General features: G+C 39.9%; 1 protein-coding gene across 6 annotated transcripts in view; it reads right to left on the bottom strand.

Annotated features, from left to right (window-relative positions):
- Positions 1 to 17,453, bottom strand: part of LRFN5 (leucine rich repeat and fibronectin type III domain containing 5) — a 991,420-nt gene that overhangs the window by 737,804 nt on the left and 236,163 nt on the right. For 2 of the 6 annotated variants that reach the window (XM_086937335.1, XM_086937334.1), the window contains exon 3: positions 4,967 to 5,120. The exons of the other annotated variants lie outside the window; for them this stretch is intronic. The gene's annotated coding sequence lies outside the window, so the exon portion shown is untranslated. The remainder of the gene's footprint in view (positions 1 to 4,966; positions 5,121 to 17,453) is intronic. 6 annotated transcript variants of the gene reach the window in all.

The raw sequence follows: 17,453 nt of genomic DNA, 5'->3' as shown, positions 1-17,453 counted from the left end.
CAGGCCTACTCTCTAATTACCGCAGCCCATGAAGGTGTTGTGTCTGTGCATGCAGGCGCATCTGCTACTGTAGCTCAGTTACAACAAAGTTTCTGGTGGCGGGGACTGTACAAACAGACGCATGATTATGTCCTTCAATGTGACATTTGCCAGCAGATTAAGCCTTCAACTGCTGCGCGTCTGCCCCAGACACAGTTGTACATTTCTAATAAACCCCTTGGGTGTGTTTATTTAGATCACTGCGGTGCCTTTTCTTCTGATACTGCGTATAAGTACATCTTAGTAGCAGTTGATTCATGCACACGCTTTGTGTGGGTCTGGCCGCACCGCAGCGCTGATTCACGGACTGTCCTAAGAGACTTGCCTATCTTTGTAGGGATTTTTGCCTGTGGTACCTTCCATTCGGAACAGGGTCTGGCTTTCGCCTCTTAGGCGTATAAGGATGCCATGACTTTGTTGGGGGTCTAAGTCAAGTTTTCGTCTTCATACAGACCTGAGGGTAATAGTGTTGTGGAACGGATTAACCGAGATTTAAAACAGTCCTTGACGGCTCGAGTTATAGGCACTGGCAGGAACTGGCTGGCCCATTTCAATGGTGTGCAGCATGCTCTTAATAATCTCCCTAGTAGTTCTCTGGGTGGGCGGACCCCATACGAAATGCTCTTTGTTATCAAGATGTATGTACCAGACCTTGACGGTCTAGACTCGGTGGCTCAAGCCGCCTCATTTGACGTAGATGAACATTGCAATGTTTTATAGGATCTACAAAAGGCAAGAGACATTCTTGCAAAGGAACATTTGCGCTCCACCTCGGATGATGCGTTGCAGATCCCGGTAGTTGGCTGGCTACCCCAAGTTGGAGAACTGGTTTGTGAGAAGATCGATACCAAGAAAGAATTTGGTCCCTCTTATCGAGCTCCGGTTCAAGTGCTTGGAGTGAAGGGCACAAGAACAGTCATTTTACCACCACTTCCAGGTCGTAAGGAGAACAGGTATATCTCCATTGACAATGTCAAGATACACAAAGTGGCCGATTCTTCTTAGTATGACACCGGCAGTCTCATGTCCTTTGATTTTGAGAAATTCTGTTTTGACCTCGGTTTCCAATCTTGTGCCTGATGTTGCTCTCGAGTTGCCTGCAATTTCCAGTCCTTTATTGAGTATACTGCCTGGTACTCAACATGATGAAACTGACTATACTTATCCTACTGATTTATCGATGCCTCATTTGCAAACTTGTTTGGCTACAGAATCCAGATTTTCATTTGACACTGTATCACACACATCTAATAAGCTCTCGAAGATTTCTAACTTGGCAAGACTGTTTAAAAAACATTTTTTGATTCCCCCTTGGACTTATATTTGGATGGTGCTTTTTTGGATTTACCTTTTTATGAAAATTGGTTTTTGTGTTTTATTTTTTCCGTCTCGTCAATGGACACTATGCCGAGGAGAGAACTGACATTCGACATATCAATGGAACTTTGGCTCCCAATTCCTCATCGCACAGAGTGCAAAGAGACTTAGCTTTTTTTAAAATCACATCTTGGCCTGTCCTAGATGGGATTGTGTGGGATGCGGTTTGATTTCAAATTCATGCGCCGACTGAGGTTATAAATGTCCCCAATGTGTTTAGAGTGTCAGTGGGGGATGTGGTTAAACAAAATATACGTTATGATGATTGGGATGTTCAGGCCGTTGAATCGGTGTTCTCTGATTTGAAATATTATGCTGTCTTTGATGCTGAAGATTTATACTTGGAGTCTGCTAATTACGGTGATTTGTATTGTTATCAACATTTTGGCAATCACTATCTGCATAAAGATAATACCAGGAGGCTACTAGCTCTTGCTGCTGGTGTACTAATGCTGTTCTGTCTATTTCAAAAGTGATGCACATCCTGTGTTGCAAGACAGGCTGTCTCGGCTAGGGTTTCTTCGCGCCCGGATGCTTGAGTATTATTGGTGCGCTGCTCCTTGCCACACTGAGTGCAGCGTATGGATTATCGGTTCGATTTTCCTACTTTACATGCGTTCAACCTGTTTTCCATTGCCTGAGTTGCGATTTCGAATGGGCCCTGGATTTGTGTCACTGCAATACGGTATCTCCCGAAGCGGATTATAATCAAATTATAAGTCCCTTAGTTGCTGATGAATTGCTTTGTTCTGATGGAGGGATTATGGCCTTTGCAGCGATGCATGGTGTTTTGGGTCGTTGGAATGTGTTCGCAGCGGGGCAAGATTTCTTGGCTCTCAGTTTCCTCGAGAACCCACTGAGTTGTCCTCAGATGGTGCAAGAGGCTCCGGTAATCAAAGAGCATGTATGTTATTTCCCTTTGTTAAATTGGATGGCTGATCTGTTTTCAGATGATAACAGTGACTTCCTGTGGGAGGCTGTTGCTGCTTATTTTGCCTATTCATTATTAGGATGAACTGGGTTTGAAGTTTCACGTTTTTGACCTGAACATCTCGTTGGATTAAAAGTTTTTTTGCACTCTCAATTTTTTTTTTTTTACAGATCGCCTATTGACTTTATCAATGTCCAATGTTGAGTTTTTACACGACTATTGCAGTTTTTTTTTGATTTTTTAAGTGACAAGTTAGAGACTTGTGTTTAAACTATCGATCTTGAACTCCACGTTCCTAAATTGCCCCTTTATACTTGTCCTATCAGTGCTTGGATCAAAGGGAGGGTGTCTTATGCATTGGTTTCACCTTTGCACTGTGTTAAGTTGGCATGTGTTAGTTAGAGTTTTAAACATCATTTTACCTTTCCTGCTGCCTCTGCACACAACACATTTTGTTATTAATGCTTTTCGCCTAGTTAGGTATTGTGCTTTACACGAGAATAAAATGTTTTCTTATAAATATCAGTCTTACTTGGTAAAGCTATGTCTGTACAGTGAGTGCCGATGCGTTCAAGGTTATCTCAACACAGCGCTTATTGTTTGGATTGATCAGCGCACAGAGTAGACATAATATGGATGCAGCTGTGGCCAACTTTGGTTTTAGGTGCAAATGATATTGCACTGCGCAAGGCAGGAGAAACACATTTGATGAATATTCGTATGCAGAGTGTTGGTGTAGGACAGGGGTCTCCAAACCGGTCCTGGAGGGCGGGATCCATGCCAGATTTTTGGGATATCCCTATTGAGATACATGTAGTTATTTTAAAAATCTGGCATGGATCCGGCCCTCCAGGACCGGTTTGGAGACCAATGGTGTAGGAGATGATGTGATCCATTTCCACTGAACCTAAAGGTATGGGCCCGCCCTTCTAAACCCAAAGAGACCTTCTGTAGATATAATATAATATACTAGTTAGGGAGGGTAAACTGAGGTTCTATTTAGACCTGTTTCCTTTAGCATTTCAACATGCTTTCACCCTTTGTATTTTATGGAATAGTAACTATGCTTATAACCTTGATCTTTATAATATGTTTGCTTGTATTAGCTAAGATACTGCATTTGTGAACACTGCATTAGAAATAAACATTTCAAACTCGCTCGTGTCCTCATTGACTCCTCGTTCTGGATTGATATGTTAGTATAACGAAAGAGTGTTCATGTGTTCCACGTTACCTGAGGTCTTCTAAGTCCATGTTCTGGGTTGTCTAAATCATTGGAGTTTTGTAAGTACCAATGAGACACTGATTGCTAGTCTGGTAGGGGATTTTGGATACTAAGGTGAGTTTTGGCACACCCTAATTCACTGAGGTTCTAAGTCTCTATGCACAGTTCTGTGTAGGAGCAGAATCCCTGCTACAGTTCCATAGATTATAATGGAATTGGTAATTCAGCGTACGTGATATCCTTCACATTTGTCACGGAGTAACCATGTCCACAAAGATGGTCATCAGGCCCTAAGATGTTGATAATGATATCAGGAATTCTAGTACCAGGTATTAAAAATAGTAACACAAAAAAATTGTAGAATTCATATTCAAATATTCTTCTAAGTAGAACTATAGAAAAGACTTGTCCTTGGTATTTATAGGGGAATGTCTTTAGGGAAGCAGGTACCCACACTTATATTAAAACATGTTTATAAACTCATACACTTTACAATCGGCACCCTTTCCCTTTAATGGTAGATTGCAACTGTTAGCTTTATCTTGGCATCAAATTCTCCTTCATATTCTTGGGTTGACATGGAAGAAATTAAAGCAGACTTTAAACTGGAGAGGCTAGTAAGATGGAAGGCCTCCAAATGAAATTACCCGGCATAGCCGAGTAAGATGAGACTACTCTTTTAGAATAAAATACCCTGTTTTTTTTTTAAGATATAGATATGCTTGACAATCATTCATACACTGGATGGATTTACAAATGAAGTGTACTTGTAAAAACAAATTCTTCTATTAAAGCCAAAGAAGTGAAAGTGTCTCCTACTAAGGAGTTCTATGGGTTTACAGCACAATTTTGATACACGTTGTGCTTTTCCAGCTATAATGACGGGGTATATTAGAATTTACATTATACATTTGAATAGTTCCCAAATCTTATAACTGTGAATTTTTCTTATGATAGACATAAATTACTTCTGTTTGGGAATGACATTTCAATAAATATTCTGAAAAGGTTTAAACTATAAAGACTTTTACTTATGTCTGGTGCAAATTGCATGTATTGTTGTAAATCTGTCTCTAACAGTTCAAAAGAATAATAATGAGAACATATCTCATTAAAGCCTCACTCATGGAAAAAAGAGGATAACATTATGTAGTTAAATCATAAAACTAACAGAAATGTGTACTTTTTTGTTGCCTATATATAACATTTAAAACAAAATAGTACTGCATGAAAATAACCATAGGAACCCAGATCTGGAAATATGCAAAAGTGTGTGATTCAAAATGAATGTTCTGTAAATGTATTAAACATTTTAGAATGTCATCCCATTTTTATAGAAGAGATATAAGAAGTATGAAGTACAAAAAGGATTGATAGTATTTATGTTCACATACCCTGAAATCCAAGGAAGACATCCATCGATGGCCTTTTATTGTACATCAACAATTATTTAGTGGGTGGCATAGTTGCATTTGAAGTTATTCACTTATGTTTTTTCAGTGTCTTCTAAAATGAGCAGCATGCCACATGCTTCCGCTGATGGCATCCCTAGAAAATTCATTGAAACACCTATTTTAATGTTTAAATATAGCAAAGCATATGGGGTAACCTTAAACAATGCAGAGACAGAATAAGAGGGATCTTAAAAAACTCCATGCAATGATTAAAGATAGTGCTTGTTTGAATTCAGTACACATGGTTTCAAACCACTAACTTCTGAGCCCCATCCTGGCTGTGACACAAACTTCATACTTTGTAACTTTCTAGTAAGTAAAACATGAAAAACTGAGCTCCTACCAACAGCGAGTGTAATGCCCAAAAAAACAGCCATTACAAAAATCATCAAAATTCATCCTGGACTGCATCAGTCCTGAAAACTAAACCTTTCACCAAGGGGAAGCTTGCTACATTATTTCTTCATTCAAATATCCTGTGAAAACAGTCAATAAGTATTTCTTTTCAAGGCATGCCAATCAACTTCAATATTTTAAAAAAAACTTTCCTATATAAATAACTCCTTTTATTTAGTCAGAACTATACCAATGATGTGTACCAAATCTTTTTCAAGTATTCCATTCAATGGGCTTTACATTTTAACTAAAAATCTCAAAGAACACCTGTGAAGATCCCACCAAAATATTCATGCTTCTAAACAGCAATTTTAAAACAAAACAAATACAATGACAGACAATAACTACTGGGTATTTTATTTCAAGCAAGACACCAGGCAGAAAAATAATATACATTCAACAGGGCAGAGCATTACTATTACTATTAATCCATGCATAGTTTACTTATGGGCACTCCCTCTCGACTGCTTTGAACTGTTGTAAGAGGCAAAAGGGAGTGTGTATATTTATATATATATATATATATATATATATATATATATATATATATATATATATATATATATATATATATATATATATATATATATATATATATATATATATATATATTCACTGAAAAAACCATAGGTTTCACACCAGTTATAGTTAGGTGGAAATTTTACTCGCATAAAACCATTGAAATTGCCACGTTATAGTTAGTTGGACTCACTATAACTTTTCTGCTTTTCTGTGCTGCCCTGCTGCCTGCTGATCTCTGCCCTGCTGAGGACAAGGATTGGACCCAGAAGAACTCCAAGGGTTTCCTGGTTTGCTCCCTGTTCTGAAGTCTTAGAGCCATTAAAGACTTCCTCCTTCAACCCTGCAATAGCACTTGGACTTTGCCATCTGTGAGTCCTGCCCTGCCAAGTGGTGCCAATCCAGCCTGGGGCCCTTTAATTGTGACTTCTGCTGTCCAGAGTTATCAAAATAGACACAGTGACAACTTTGCACAGATCGGAACTGACACATTGCCATTCGACGCCAACACAGGAGCTGATCAACAACATCGCTTTGACTGACTGCACGGCTTGACAATGACAGACAGCGTGGCTCGATGATATTATTGCACCTGCATCGTAAAGGGGTACATAAACAAAGCTTTCATTGCCTGAGCAGATAAGAACTCACACATTAAGTCTTTGACATCGACGCTTGCTCCATCCAAGATACTTTCTCAGCTGAACCTGCTCGAGTCATGAATCCTGCCTGCCCTCCATTGTGGTCAGCATGAATTTTGGAATTACCCCGGTCCAGCATGACCTCAAGTAATACCTAAGCACTATTTTCTTCTGAGGACAACTTTTTGATGTATTCTTTAAAAATTCATAACTCTGGTGCTACATATTGGGTTTTTGTCGGGTTGGTCTTGTTTTACTCAGTAAACTATAATCTACTTTTTAAACCCTATGTGGGGTATTTTTGTGGTGTTTTCATGATGTTGTTGTGTGTGCGTTGAACAAATACTTTACACTCTGCCTCTTTAAATAAGCATGACTGCTTTGTGCCAAAATACCATAGTGTGAACACGGATGATCTTTTAGTGTATACCTATCTTACCTTGACTGGAGTGGTGGTTCCTGCTTACAGGGTGCATACTATGACAGATAGAAACCGCAGTTCTAACAAAGCCTTGTTAATGTGGCATTATAGAGAGAGAGCATTATGTCTCCTGTATGTATGTATCTCATATTCCTATTGTGCAAACCTGGTGTAAACCTGGTTAAAAGGAAGTGAAGTGGTGTACATGGTCAAAGACAAAAATAAAGTCATTGAGTGATAAAAAAAAGTAGCTGGTTTGTGGACTATGACTGCATTGTGAAGTAGTTCAGATGGATATGGGTATGTTGTTCCAGATCCTGAGCACGCAACAATGGAAGATTCCTTCAGAGACCTATGGCTTCTCCATTACTACCTGACTTCAAATCACGTCCATTGTATCTTACAGTATACACTTGCAAGTATATTATAAACATCTGTTGCTCTTTTAAGAAGTGCTGCTAGGGGTGCTTATAATTTAATTCTATACTTTGAGGTCTGCAACAGAACCCATCTTTATTTCTCTAGACAAGCAAATATATGTAAGTGCACAGGAGAATTATTTGCTCCAGGAACACTGGATACACAGCAGACTCATGCTTATTTAAGAGGAGAAATAGTGCCATATACCTTGAAAAAAGTGCCATCAGTTTTCCTTTTTTTAGGCCAATTGGCACAATTATGATTTTCACGTGCCAGCTAGAAAAACACTGCTTGAATTTAATACAATTAAATACTGTCAGAATTGCTGTCAACATATTCTAGGCTAATACCATCAAATGCCACTATGAAGCCATTTTATGTTAGGTGAAACCAATGAGAATGTAGGGGCCACTTAAAGTTTTCGAAGTGCTGCAAAATATTGGCATTGATCATGCCGAGTTATGCTTCTCAGGCTTTTAATTCCGATAAAGGCGACTCAACTAGAAACATAATTATCTAAATAAAACCTTCAGAACTGGACACATTAAAACAGACATGGAGCTGGAAATGTGGCCTCAGAAATTGACCCAATTCCACAAGTGTGATCATGAGCTGATGTTGACAATAGCCAGGACTTCCTGCACACAGCTCGTTTCACGGCCCTTCCACTCGATGAAGGCAATGATAACCTTCGACTAGAGCAACTGTCCTCTAAATCAAGGTGATAGGACAAAGTATATGCATAAACCATCCATTTGCATATGTTCGAAAATGATAGAGCTGTGAGCAAAAACATCCTGTGTGCTCCTTTGTCAAACATAGTGTATTCTTTGAAGCAACAGAACAAAGAATATGTTTGCCCTTGCAGGATATATTGCTACATACAGTACCAGACTGCATATTCCCTCATGTGCCACTAAAAGTTGCACCCCAAGGCTCTGAGTGTCTAATCACCCTGTCCACTGTATACCACCCACATGATTAAGGCGCATCTTTGATGCTCTTCTATGACTCATCGCACATGGTAATAATCATGAGAGCATGCGCAATGGCAAAAAGAGATTCTCTCATCTTCTGAAATAACAAATGTTGAACACTGGCGAGCCATTCTTATGATAAACTCAGGGGTAGCTGAAGATAGCATACTGACCTTTATGCGCAACTCAAACTTGTGTTGGCTATAGCCTCAATTTTTGCAAAATTTAAGGTGACGGAATCCCAAGATCGTTTTGTGTTTAACATTATACACAAAAACCTAATCAAAAGTTCCACAGGGCAAAGTTTACCAGCACCAAGGTCTGCCTGGATCATTTAATATTTTTAGCTGGGGGTATTACATGTTCTTGGTGGTAAACATGGCAGTGATTGGTGATTGCAGCACTGTGTAAAAACAGCATGTTTCAGAAGACGTGTTGCAGATAATTTAGAATAACAGGAACATCACAACATCACTTTACACTAAAAACAGCAATACAATACTCAATAATAAAGCCAAACCACCAACCAATTCAACAATAAATGAATCACAAGGTATCACAGTACAAAACCAACAAAACACAACACACCTATATGTCCTACTATGCAACGAGAGTACAAGAATAGTACACAACATTCCCAACACAACAAAACTACATAAGAACACCACACAACGTTCACAACATGAAGCAAATACTCAATAAGAAAGAATAGCTAAATCCACACACCACCAGTATAAAACTTAACACAACAATATTATAATGAGGAAAGACAACAAAACGATACAATAAAACATCCAAAAAAAAACTGCTCAAAATATGACGATACAAAAACAAAACATAAACAACAATACAACAAAACAGGTGTGTTGTGGTTTTGTATTGCGTTAGGTTATGCAGTCTTTTGCTATGTGTTACTGTTTCGTTGTTGAGATGTACTGTTCTTTTCTGCTGTTGCTTTCCTGTGGTTCGGTATTTATTTTTGTGTTGTAATGTGGTGTGGTATGATGTTCTATTATAATGCAAAATTTATGAGAGAAAATCTTGTGTTCCTGTGTCACATTTTGGTCCGTTGTAGAATTATGTTGTTTATTCGTTCCTCTGGTCCTGTAGAATTTGTAGTATTGGTATTATTTATGACGTGTTGTTTTAGCTGGCCTGGTTTCTGTTGTAGTCTCCTGTGTTGTCGCTGTCTTGTTCAGCATTGTCTTGTTTTTTTAATCATTGTGTTTTGTGTTGTGTTAGGCTGTGCTGTACCGTGTTTTTGGGTAAGTGCTGCTATCTAATTTTATGTTGTTACTGAGCTGTGTGTGTTGCTTCATATTTTATTCTATTGTGCTGTTTTGTGTTCTTTTTTGTGTGCTTCTATGTATGTTTTTGTGTTGCTTCATTTCTATGGGCCTGTTTTAGGGAGAGGAAAAAGGTGGGACCACCTGTTGATAGTAGTGTGTAATTTTTAATTATGAACCGTCCTCTCCTTTTATACAAATGATTTGATTTTAAAGGTCATATTTCTGATCACAGCAAACTTGTTTAATATTTAGTTTAACCAATGTAAATATCTATTTAAGAACTTGAAATTATTTTATATGAGCTGTTGTGCTTTTATGGTCTATTTACAAAAGACCGAATAAATCTGTGTTACTGACTGGTGTGCTTCTATGTCGTTGTTAATGTGCTGTTATATTGTGTATTTTTTATTTTGGATCATTAGTTGTGTTCACATGTTTAGTTGTATTTCCGTTATGCTGTTATTCTGTTTTTTGTATTGTTTTGTTATGTAGTTCCTTTACAGACTAATCAAAGGTCGCATTATTGCCAGCCAACAGCAGCGCATTTCTTTACAATTCCAGAAAAAAACTATCAATGCCAAATGTTGTAGAATAGCGCCGCTAAAAGTAAACGTCAAACAGTCTGTCTACAGCTATGTGACGTAGCATGCCTTAAAACAACGCTCACAAGCCCTGGCCCTTGTTTATTACTCAAAACAAAGGGAAATTACTCAGAATGCTATATATCACCCAAGTCGACTACCACTGTGCTTCGATTTTCTAATCGACTCTTTGCAAATATTTAAGGCTTTTGGTTAAACATTTCAGTATCTAGGCAACAGGCATGAATAAACAGTATAACAATCAAGCATCGAAGGGAATGCAGTTCACTGAGACTACACGAGTATACATATTTTGTGAATGACATATCTTATGATATTCTCTTTAATATTTTCATTATCATTGGTTAAAAATCCCCACATATAAAAAAAGTATTTTTCTATCACTTTGTTCTCCTTTAGGATTGCCATGAGTATCAACATGTTTTCTTCCTATTTTCATAAAAATTTTTAATGAGGGAACGACACAGCACATCTGAAGAATATTTCTCGGGCTGCAATGAACGTTTTTAAGTGTCCCTGTGCTACCATGTTCCACTGAAATGTCTAATATCTGTATGTTTTTAGATTTTGCACAACCATTTTTTTTTTACATTTGCATGCATTAGTTGTCCTTTCTGCGGCTTGCTAGGTGGAACCCCATTTTGACGTTAAAGGCCAGCTGCATCAAATATGAAACACGTTTAGCAAGCATTGGCAAAGACAATATGGCTGACTTATTTATAAGCCAGGTGTATTTTATTTTGAATATTTATTGTAATAGCTCTATGATGTGTGATATGTTTCGGCAAACCAACATAAAACACACTTACCAGCAAGCTTACACGAACAAGCATCAGCTAGATGCAAATAAACACACACACACACACGTACACATGTTAAAGAAACATATGTGGATACTGGTTGATCGCATGGATAAATTTATGGCTGTGTTCAAAGATAGATGCCTGGAGGGCTTCTAGTGGGTGGTTTGATGGTGAAGGGGGGTTGCATAGATGGATGGATGGAAGTGTGGGTGGATAGATGAATGTTTCGCTTTGGGGGTGGATGAGTGAATGCTTGCTGTGGATGGAAGGATGTGCTGAGGTAATGGTGAAATGAGTAGTCAGCTACTACAATAGCGGTTTGCCATACAGCTGCAGTGCAAGCTTTGCTTATCAAGAGGATATGTACAATATATGCAGGAGAAGTGCAAGCATCTGTCTCACGCAAAGCAATCATATTACAGGCAAGACAGTGCACGCTTCTATACTCACGACACATGTTGGACGATGGAACCAAAACTTGTTTTGAGAAGTATTGTGCAGCATAGCTAGACATGTTATCAGTCCGCTGCTAAGTCATACCCTCTTACCTATTGGTCCAGTATGGTATCCTAGTTTTGTGTGAGGGCCTTCATTTTGCCCGTCCACACTGAGAGCAGAATTTATTTTTCTGATGCTCAGTCTCCAAAGTTACACTTCCACTCTTTCGACAGAGGCAAAGCTGAGCTAAACGTCCAGCACGAAATATCAATGTGTCTCAACGTGAACCCCATTAGTGCCACTCAGAATTTGATTTGCAGAAGTGTGAAAACACCACACAGTGACTTAACGCAGAATGATGGAGCCCCACCCCCCCCTGCAGAATGTGATAATGGGATCCCGACTATCTCATCCCTCAAATGTATATATTGACTTTGGGATGAATGGCCTCATGAAGGTTTGGGAGCCCCATCAAAGTTTGGGGTCTCCCCTGATATGCGCGGTCTGCAAGGGGCAAAGTTGCACCCCTGACACAATGGAGAATTACTTATTCCTCAGTGAGCCGATCTGCAAGTCAAGGAGCACCAACACCTAAGACTTTTGGCGAACAGGAAGCTGTGACTGGCTAGAATGACATGAACAACACTATCCAACATTCCTGGGTAAGGTGCTTGAGCAGGAACACCACACTTCCAGCATGTAGAAATGTAGGAAGCCAAGGGGCATGTGCTATGAACCAGGGTCCAGGAGTGTGAAGCAGACCAGGCACTCTAATTTCACTGATCTTTACTACACAACCAGGAGCGTGTTCTCTTTCCTTAACATTAGCAACAAAAGCCTCCTTCATACAGTACTGGTGTCTAAGGACCAGATGTAGGTAAATCCAATTTACCGACTCTTAAATACCGACTCATACCGATTCGGTATTTAAGAATCGGTAAATTGGAAGGAGGCAGATGTAGGTAAATAATTACTGATTCTGTAAGAGTCGGTATTTACCGAATCAGTAAATACCGATTCTGTATTTCCCATTGATTCATATGGGCCTTGAAGCCCATAGGAATCAATGGGAAATACAGAATCGGTATTTACCGATTCAGTAAATACCGAATCCTGCAAGGGTGCAGGGGGTGTCACTTTGACACCCTCTCAAACCCCAATTCCGGACTTGTGTGCCATGCGGCACACAGACATGCCCCAAGGGCATGTCTGTGTGTCACATTGCACAGGCGTGCATGCACAGATGTGCATGCACACCTGAATTTGGTATTTTACCACCCAATAGGGTTGGGTGGTAAAATACCAATTCTGAAGGGCCTGTGGCAGTCTTAGGAGTGTCACCTACATGTGGATATTCCGATTCGGTAAATATACCGATTCGGTATTTTACAGATTCTGTAAATTTACCGATTCGGTAAATTTACAGAATCGGTAAAATATAGGCCCCCTACATCTGGAAACCCTAATACCGGTCGGTACCAGCCGAATTCGGCCGTTACCGACCGGTATCAGGGCTCCTCCTACATCTGCCCCTAAATGTCTTTCAAAAACCTTGTGTTTGCTCAATGAAGGATTACAATTGTGTAGTGAGTGTGTACTGGTCAGACAGGGGCCCCCAGTATATGCTCAATTTTTTAGAAAGACTATGGGTCAGCCCAAGCTATTCGTCACATCACTGAACCGAGGTCCCCTTATACAGCAGGCGTGGACTAGCGGTATTGGTTACTGGGCATTTTCGCAGTAGGCTGGCAGGGTCATTCTGTGTGAAGGATTTTTTTTCTCTGTTTCCTCTTGCAGCATGTTTCCTCTTACAGCACTTTCTGCCCTGTAAAAAAAACAATGTAAACAAATATTTTTTAACCCCTCCCATGCTCGTGACGGAACCGTTCCGTCACGAGCCTCGGGTGGGCTGTGCTGGTGATGGAACGGTTCCGTCACGGCCCTCTCGCCGTGCCTGCGTGGCGCGAATTCCATGCCTGCACTAACGTTCTGAAGCGCGGGCGGGGCCGTGACGGAACCGTTCCGTCACAAGCACAGCTCACCCACGTGCCGTGACGGAGCGGTTCCGTCTCGAGCACGGGACCGACGCGCGGCCCCCCCACCCCTTAGCACTGCGGCGGAATAGCCTCCGCAGTGAAGCGGTTAAGCATCACTTTAAAACTATTTGTTTTTGCATTTGATTGGTTCCTGTCTCCTGAAGGGTTATCACAAGCAGCGCTGACTTTTGTGAAGGGGAGGTGGGTCAGGATTCTGCTGTTGCTTGGTTCCACCTGTCCAGCACATATAAGAAAAGAAACCTTCAAAATTCAAAACAGTGTAATTCTTTAAAATGCGACCTTTTCAAAGTAGTTCATTTTAGAACATTAAATCATACCACTGCACTAAGCAATGACTTTTAGAAGCAATAGATTCTAATCATGAACTTGAAACAAATAGATACAATATCCTCTGAGCACACACCCACAGTTCATTTGTATAATTCAAATGTATATTTGGCAAGTAACTCCAATCCTCAGGAGTCGAATTTAGTAATTATAAATTCCCAAAGTCAATGTCAAAAGAGTCAAACTTCCAATATGAAAAGTCCTTGAAGTTTATTTCATAGTATATTCAATGTTGATTACACCAGCCAACACGTGTTTCGTCGTGTACTTTTATAATAACTCGACTTCTTCAGGGCTGTAATCAAACAAAACATATCCCACAATCAATACAAATATTACATGTAGATGGCTATAGAGGTGGGACAGCACCAACCACCATCAAGTGAGATAAAAGCCTGCAGAGTGAAGGGTTTGAGGTAAGAAAGAAAATAATCAAAGCCCCTTTGATTATTTTCTTTCTTACCTCAAACCCTTCACTCTGCAGGCTTTTATCTCACTTGATGGTGGTTGGTGCTGTCCCACCTCTATAGCCATCTACATGTAATATTTGTATTGATTGTGGGATATGTTTTGTTTGATTACAGCCCTGAAGAAGTCGAGGTATTATAAAAGTACACGACGAAACACGTGTTGGCTGGTGTAATCAACATTGAATATACTATGAAATAAACTTCAAGGACTTTTCATATTGGAAGTTTGACTCTTTTGACATTGACTTTGGGAATTTATACTTACTAAATTCGACTCCTGGGGATTGGAGTTACTTGCCAAATATACATTTGAATTATACATGTGAACTGTGGGTGTGTGCTCAGAGGATATTGTATATATTGCCGCTTCTTATGGGAGCCAGTGGTGTAGGATACGCATCATTTCTCTAGAGGCACCATCTTATGATTGTAAATTGTGTATAAATTTGTACCCTGATATTAAGGTCAGTGCGCCCACTATTGGTTGGTATCCCCCACTTTTTTGAAACAAATAGACTCTGACCAGCACTGCTAACTAAGGGGAACGTCAGCTGCTTTGTGCATACGTTGCCTCTGGTGTCTATATTGATAGAGTAGCATTGTAGCTTTTTTGCTTTTGTGCAGTGCACAGCCATACTGATGAATTTTAAAGTGTTCTCATGTGACAATGAAGGAAAAGGAGGCAATGTGAAAAAGGTAATTGGCTAAGATCACAACATTGTGGCTAAATGGATACAAAAACTAGCATGATTTTCTGATTTCACTTTGTGCAATTCGGCCACTACATGATTATCTCTCTCTCTCACCCCCCCTGTTTTAGATCAAAGCTTCAAGATCTTTCTTTAGTTCTCTGAGGTGCTGAATACAATTGCGGCTGCTACAGAGTAGTACAGATGAGAGAACAAAATATAAAATGTGACTTACCTGGCTGCCAGCCACCGCCTCTCCTCTGTCCTCTTCTGTTCCTCCCAGACCTGAACCAGGAAGCACACAGGCTTCCCTAAGCCAATTGCGACACTGCTGTCACCAGCATGACTGCCGCATCATGATTGGTGTGAGCAGTGCTCAGACAAGGAGTGAGAGCCTGTGCATATTCTACACCCAGAGAGTGCATTACAGCCTGCTGGAAAACATGCTAAGTGTGCATGAATGTTTGGCGGGTCCAAGACTGCTGGCCATGACATCATGCGCACTTAAGTGCCCCAACCACTCCTCCCCCTGCTGGTTGTGACTACAGCCCAGCCTCGCTCCACCCATAAAATTGCTTTGGATAAAATAAAATACCAACTTTGTGTTATTGTCAATTTTTTTTTCCTTTTTGCACTGCTCAAAGAGCAGCGAGGCAGCGCTCCTCCGCCTTAGCGGAGGAGCCGCTGCTGGCTGAATCAGTGCACCATGTTATACCCATCAGGGTTATGGATGTCTCGAAAAGATTGGTGGTGGTAGTCCAGCCACACTCATTATTCATTCATAAAGTGATGCAGCCATGTCTCCAGTCTTCATCAATGATTGGGAATGGCCCTATAATTAAAAAAAAAGTGTTGATAATTGTACCATATTTTCATTTCTTTTCACAATTTTCTAGGAGATGAGAATTCCTTCCAACAGCTCTTTCAGTGGTAAACTCACTCATGGAATTTGCTCACTACTTACTTTCATTGTGGTGGCTAGTGTGACAAAATGTGCCTGGGTTTATTTTGATACCCAGTCTGGCCCTGATAAACTGTATAATTATACCGCTCAGGTGTGCCCAAATTACTCTGAATTAAAACAATGTCTTTATTAGTAGCACGTCAGAAGAATTTACTGTGCTTTTGCTGTGAATAGAGAGTCAGGTCCTTCTAGTTCTGCAGGGACATCTCCAGCAAGTAAGGTGGAACTAGGAGACTAAACAGCAAAATTGAAAACTTTGCAAACTGCTCTGACTAGTTGTAGGACTTCTTCTCAATGCATTGAGTGCTCAATTGGTCATCGCAGCTATGTGGATAAGAAGACTGTTTAAAAACTCTGTGGCCTTTAATTGCTAATCTGGCCCCAAGATACGTATGGCATTGGGTGCCGCAACACGTAGAGCCACATTCCAGATTTGTTTTAATATTACTCTATTTTTTGCAATTTAAAAGTAGGGGTGGTCAAAATTTGAGTAAATAGCTTTCGAGTAGATCAGAAATATGGGGAAAATTACATGAAATGACTTGAAATGAAATGAAAATCTAGGATTTAGCATTTTATTTTAGTGTGAAATGCATCCCTGTGTCCCTTTTTGATGCAAAGACCCATTTTGTGCTAAAATAGGCATGAAAAACACAAGTGCTGCAGACAACTGTCACTCGTGGTCTGTTTGCATTGTTTCCACATTCCTCAGCTATTAATTTACCACAAACAGCGATGTAATTACGCTATGTGGTGTAATGGCATACTTTCGGGAATTTTGCATAACAAACAAAAGTAACAAGAAATTTCTGAAACTGCCTGAATTATGCTGTAGTAATTAAATCTTGCTTGGTCCAATTTAAAATTAGTTTTGCTTCCCTTTCTTCATTGATGTTGTGAGGTAAATCAGTTGCAGAGCACCACTCCAAGATCTGCATTTGAGAGATTTTAATTTTCCCTTCTAGAAGGCAGATCAGGTTAATTATTACGGCTATTTTGAGGGAACATTAGTAGAGGTTCAACGCTGTATTAACCAGTTGTTGTACCTCTTCTCAGAGTGTATGTATTGTTATTTACAGTGTGCGAGGCTTATGGTACATCTATGGCAGTGATGTGCCCTGACAGAGGCTTTCCATTCATCGAAGGACTTTCAGGTCGCTGAGGGGTTGAAGACATATCCATAGGAAGATATTCTAATTTGTTGAGAAACCTTTCAGCTCAATCGGTCATCCTAATGTTTCATTGAAGCATCCATGGTGATAACCATTGTTATCCGATCCATGAGTTCAAATTGGAGGTCTTGTCAGGGTCACAAGAGTATGGATTTCCTTTTTGTTTGGTAGGTGTCAAAGAAGAAGTCCGTTAAGGTGCGCATCAAGTTTTTGTTTTAACGAGGGAAGGTTGTTAGGACCAC

Source organism: Lissotriton vulgaris, chromosome 9, assembly GCF_964263255.1.
Source record: "Lissotriton vulgaris chromosome 9, aLisVul1.2, whole genome shotgun sequence".
Lineage (NCBI taxonomy): Eukaryota > Metazoa > Chordata > Amphibia > Caudata > Salamandridae > Lissotriton > Lissotriton vulgaris.
This window is presented reverse-complemented; position numbering and strand designations above follow the sequence as displayed.